The sequence below is a fragment of the Chinchilla lanigera genome, unplaced genomic scaffold (assembly GCF_000276665.1).
Source record: "Chinchilla lanigera isolate Chin_1 unplaced genomic scaffold, ChiLan1.0 scaffold00046, whole genome shotgun sequence".
NCBI classification, from domain to species: domain Eukaryota; kingdom Metazoa; phylum Chordata; class Mammalia; order Rodentia; family Chinchillidae; genus Chinchilla; species Chinchilla lanigera.
This window is the reverse complement of record NW_004955447.1, coordinates 222,869-228,745: the sequence shown is the minus strand read 5'-3', so window position 1 is coordinate 228,745 and position 5,877 is coordinate 222,869. Positions and strand designations below refer to the sequence as shown.

At 39.5% G+C, this 5,877-nt stretch overlaps 1 long non-coding RNA gene across 1 annotated transcript; it reads left to right on the top strand.

Annotated features, from left to right (window-relative positions):
* The first annotated feature begins 7 nt into the window (after window positions 1-7).
* On the top strand, window positions 8-3,861 carry LOC102017826. The gene is made up of 3 exons (XR_262402.2): window positions 8-326; window positions 3,407-3,502; window positions 3,673-3,861. It is a non-coding gene; the product is annotated as an uncharacterized LOC102017826 (long non-coding RNA).
* The last annotated feature ends 2,016 nt before the right edge of the window (window positions 3,862-5,877 follow it).

Sequence of the window (5,877 nt, the reverse complement as noted above, 5' to 3'; positions counted from 1 at the left end):
GGCGGGGCGCTGGGGGTTCCGCGGAGGCGCGCCGGCCGGCTTTCAACGCGGGCGGCGGCCGAGCACGGACTCGGGGCCTGCTGCCGGGCGCCAAGAGCGCCCGATGGCTTCTCTGTCCTCACAGCTTCCCCACACGGCCCCGCAGTCCGCCCTGCTTCCTTCCTGGCTTGTGACTAGAACGCAGCCGCAGGCGGAAGCGCGGTGACGCCATCAGGAGGCGCCGGAGCGGCGGCGCGCGGGGCTAGGGGGCGAGGGGCGAGGGCCGGCGGGCTACGGGCTGGCGGAGGCCAGGTGGGCGAGGGAGGAGAGCGCAGGCTGTCGGCGAGGTGAGCTGCTGCCCGGTCACCTCTGGCGCCGAGAGCTGGGGCTTGGGTCTCGGGAGACTGTCTCCGTAAAGAAAAATAACCTTGGGCTGCAGGAAGAATCTTGGATCGCAGACTTGCTGAGCGTGACTTTTACACGTGTGCGATACGGAGTTTGACCTGGGTGATCACTTCAGCCACAGAGAGGAAACGGCATCTGTGCCACACTTTGTGGACAGTTGGCCCTGGTGGATCTGACCCACTCTCAGGGCACAGCTGTGTCTGTGAAGCGAGCGTCGTAAATGCAGCTCTTTGAGTGCTGTCTCTGCACAGTTCTTGGAGTGAATGCTGTGATGGGATTCTGAGGTCGTTTTTAAATGCCTCAGGTTTTGAAATTAGTATAGCTTATTGAACTCAGAAGTATCCATTTGTGGTCTAGTACGAGGATAGTGGCATAAAGAAAATGCAGACATCAAAGACAGATGTATATACTGGCACAAGATAGAAAGTATGTCTCAACTGACATACTTGCCATTTTAAGATTGCTAAGTTTAGCTAAGTGTGCCCGGGTTGGTTTTTTTTTTTTTTTTTTTTTTTCTTTCTTTCTTTCTTTCAGCATTGGCATGCCATATGAAATGTGGGCAGTTGCCAGGACTCTACGGAGTACCTCAGCAGAATTGACGATGACTAAATCAATTCATTCAAGTGGAAATTTATCATGTGCCTATTTTGTGCGTAATAGAGAAATCACTCTGTTTCCAGGGGCTTTACCGTGTAATAAGTGCTACAGTAAATCATACAAAGTGCTAATAATCTGCCTATTTCTCTCCTGCAGTGTTTCCTGACTTCAGTGTGAAACAACACGTTATAAATCTTAACCACTACAGATACAGATTCTATACTTTTAGCTTGATCCCTCCTTCCCATTTTTGTGTCTTTTAGCACCTTTCCTTCCTTTTCACTTAAACACTTTTGCAATCAATTCCAGCACCATTTCATTATGAATTTACTTCAAACTTCTCAAGAAAACAGACCACTGACAAGCACAAATTTCTTCTATTTTCCAAACGCTGGAAATTTCCCGGTCTTTCCCTTTTGAGAGTGTCGGGAATGAGAAACTGTATGTTCTATACAAGATTAACTCTCCATCTGTATTCTAGTTCTAGTCCCCTTTTTCTCTTTGATTTATTTGTTCAGTCTGTATAGTCTTCTACAAATTTTGGTTCCTTAGCTTATTCTTCTGTAACTTTCACCCTATTTCCTTCACAGTCAAGCATTCTTTAAAACGTAGTCTACATTCTTACCTTTTTTGTTTAAATGACACTGATTCATCAACTCTCTGTAACGTGGGTTTTGTATGCCCTTATGAAAATGCTCCCTTAAAATAATTCTATTATTTAGAAGAAAATTAGTTTTCACTTTCATTCTTTTATATGATAGTGAAATGATGATCCTGTTGAGACTGGTAAAATAAAACTAGTATTAGAATGGAGAAAGTCTCAATTCTAGCTATTAGAATTTGATGAGTAACTTTTTATCTAACTTTTTCGTGAAACTTCATTCTTCATTCTGAGCACACAGCCAAACTTTGCATGTGATTGAGTTCTATCCAATAAAATATGAACAGAAGTGAAGTGTTATCTTCCAGCTTAATGAAGTCCTATATTTTCAAAACCTTATGAGAGAGACGCCAGAGTCAAGAAAGAAAAAGAGTATGAGTGGCTGAAATGCACTTGGAAAAGAGCTACCCCAATTGGAAACACCCCTCTTGACCCTTTGTAAAAGAGAAAATTAAGTTTTGAGAAGTTATATGTCACAGGAACTAGAAAAACTATACCTAGTACAAAAATTGGTACCAGAAGTTGGGTACTACTAAGACAATAACAAAATATGTTGCATCAATTCAGTGGGTGGTAGAGTACCTAGTTTTTGGGGTTTTTCTAAATAATTTTTTTATTTTAAAGACAAAAAATTTGAAATGGTACAGAATTTCACAAAACAAGATGATAGGCATTGAACAATGGTTATTATATTGCATATTGTCTTCAGATTAGTTGTTCAGATTACCAAATACAAGCATGCAAAATTGGTCAAAAAAATTTTTAAGCATTAACTGTTCCTTTCAATAAGCCAATAGAAAGCAGCAGTAGACTACCTAATTGGAGGCTGGAAAAGGAACACCCATGTTTGTAATGGAAAGTAATTGGGGAAAGTGCCATGTAGAATGTCTGAAAAAGTATATCACCTGTTATTCAGACTAGCTCCACAGGAAATCGTTGAAAAAATTAAAAGTAACAGTGTGTGTTAGATTTTACCTTTTAGCATTTACTAAAGAGTTCACAAATAATTGGAAGAAATGAAAGTGTATAGGAAAGTTTGAAAGAGTTGAAAAAACTGACTTTCTCTAGACCTAAAACAGTTAAAAATGGAAGAAACTGGAAGAGCTGTTAAGTAAACTAAGATGTAGGAGTGCAACAAAGATCAGATCAAGGCTTTGGTTTTCCTAACCAACGTCATAATTTCAGATGGCTTCAAGATAGCTTTATAAAGTTCTACAAACGCATGGGGCAAGGGAACAAAGTCAATCAAGGAAAGAAGCATATAAGGAAGAACTTTGGGTATAGTTGCTAGAAGACAATAGATCAGAAGCCTAAGTTTCTGAAGCAATTTAATGACTAAACCATGAAACTGGCTCAAACACTTCAAGTTGTTAAAACTGTAGGGGAACTGTTCAACCTCAAATTTACATAAGTAGGAAATAGAACAGAAAAGCTTAACAGCTCGTGAATACTCATGGGATGTGACCATAGAGAATGACAAGAACATTCCACAAGCTGTTACCAGAGGCCATATAAAGTAATGGACAAGAGAGTTTTTGGTGAATTCTAGAATTGGGGTCACATCAAAACTTCCTCCACTTTCAGGGGAGATAGCATAAAATGCTTTATAGTATTTTACTCTTGCTGTGCATCAGTACTGAACAGTGTCTCACATGTTTCTTTTCCATGTGAGAGAATGTATTGTAATTACTGTCCCTAATGTGCCACTATATATTGGGTTTGCAGAGACATAGAGTGATAGTAGAAATAATTTTGTCCTTTTAGCTCATAGGTCACATTTGGATCGAATGAAGAGAGCTGCACATTATTTGAAGACAGATTTTCTCCCTTGAAATAAATGGTCTATGTATGGAAAAAGAGGTAAATTACATATTTATTAGCAAGGTAGTGGAGTATTGTAGATACTAATTTCTTGTTCTGGGCACAGAATTACATATTCCAGCCTCTTACCAGGAGACACACATGTGGGTTGGGTGTGCAAATTAGGTTCTAACCAATGAAATGTGAGAAGTGATGTGTTCCTATTTCAGTGCTGGCCCATAAAAACATCTCGTGAACAATTTTCCTTGATCTCTGTACTCCCCACCAACTTGAAGCAAATGAACACATTTTTTGGAAGCAATGTGTTGAAGACGGTGAAGCTGTAACATAGGAGATTGATATCTTGAATCTTCACTTGAAGAATAGCTGCTTGCCAATTAGAAACTTTGTGTTACACATTCTTGTGTGTTCCTCTGTGTGTCAAATTACTACTAAAATTTGTGTGTGTGTGTGTGGTAATGGGAATTGGACCCATGGAGTCACACTTGCTAGGCAAGAACTCTACCACTGAGCTACATCTCCAGTCCAAGCCACTATGTTGTGGTAGTTTATCCTAACAAATACAGACCTGCCATCTTTCCCCAGGAGCATTCACTCGTTGTCTAATCCTAACTCCCATACCACATGAATGGGCTCATGATACAGTCTGGCCAAATGCCTTGTCCTTCCACAACAGTAATACAAGAATGGGAAGATTAAAAAAGAAAAAAAAAAAAACAATGCTAATAAAAAGTCTCACTATTTTGGCCAACAGTATTGAGAAAGAAGCACCTAACTCTGGAATTAAGCAAACACTCAGGCTACCTTTGGCTTTTGGTCATGATGTAGAATGAACCTAAGAATTTAGTAACCACAGGAAAACAGTTTCAATGATAATACAAAGCAGAAGAGTGGATGATTTAAAACATCTGGCTCTTTCTTGGGAGCTGGAACCCCCAGATGGTAAAGGATATGTACTTCCTGGAAGACTTGGAAGTTCAAAACAGAAGCTTGTAGTTTGTGCCCTGTACCCCACTTTCCTCCTAGAAGTTTGCATAAAATGGACAACTACAGTCAGGTAAAAATGGAAAGGTAATATTTATAGGCAGAGAAGACCAGGTAGTGTTGATAACTGTTTCCACCTCTGCATCTTCTTGGGCTATGGTGGAATTAAAAGAAAATACAAAATTCCTAAAGAGGTAGATAACTCTGGTTCACAGTAAGAATCCAGTTGCTTTTCAGAGGCATGCCACAGTAGAGAGTACCCAAAACCATGGCAGAAGTTGTGGTATGAATCCATCAAAATGAAGAATGCTACTGAGAGGGCATCAGTATCCACAAGTTCAGAGGTATGGGCATAGGGAAAACAATCACTTTGAGAGAACAGTTTACAAGATGTAAACAAGTTTAGATGACAAGTAGACCAGATCTCTTTCTGAGAATGCCATGAAGATAAAAATTTTACTTCTACAATTGGGTCATCTCTTCGAGAACAGCCTAATAATACCTCAAATTTGGAATTTCCTAATCTTTGATACAAAATTTAAAAGGCAAAGACTAAAAGAGAGAGTTTTGAGAGTTTGAGGTTTTTATTCCTGACTGGTATTATGTAAAGCAGTACCAAATAATACCCTGAAATGTAAAACCAATGAATCTTGGTGAGGTGCACAATAATAAAGATTCCTTGGCCCTAGCTAGGATTCTTGGCATGTATAATTCTATGTGCTTGCAAGGAAGAAAAAACCCACTGAATTTTGGATTTTAAGCAATGTCAATATTAAGATTGAAGCTTTAGGAGGAATTGGTAGAAAAATGTTAGCATTTTGAATTGTATCCATTAGTGAAGTCCTACAAGAAAGGGATGAGCTTCAGTTCAAGCTTTATCTGAATGCAAACAAAAGAGATTTGTTTTTCTAAGGCACCCCCTTTCTGCATGTAACCAATAGTCCTTGCCACTGAGTTAAATAAAGCTGTGTGTTGCAAGCCTCAAAACCCATATTTTTTATCTGAGCAAAGTTAGCACAAAAGCAGAAAGTTGGAAACACAGGAGCAGATACCACTAGAATCCTGGGAAAAGTCTGCTCCTTGATCATCTCATGTATCTTTTCTTTTACACAACAAAGATTAACCAGTTAGCCCTATTGTGAGGTACCGTTCACTGAGATGCAACTTGGCCCAAGAAGACAAAGATAACATGGCCAATATTGTTCCTAAATTTATCTTAGCTGATAAATTTAGCTTGCAGGGGGATAGAAATTGCATTCCAACTCATTGCAAAAAGATAGAAAACAATATTTACACACTGTTTCTGGTTTTGGTTTTGAAACCACATTTATTAAACAGAAAAGTGACTAGCAACCAACAAAGGTTTCAAGAGAATTGTCTTGACAGTATGCTTCCTTTAAAACTTCTCATGAGGACAAGGTTAAAGGGTG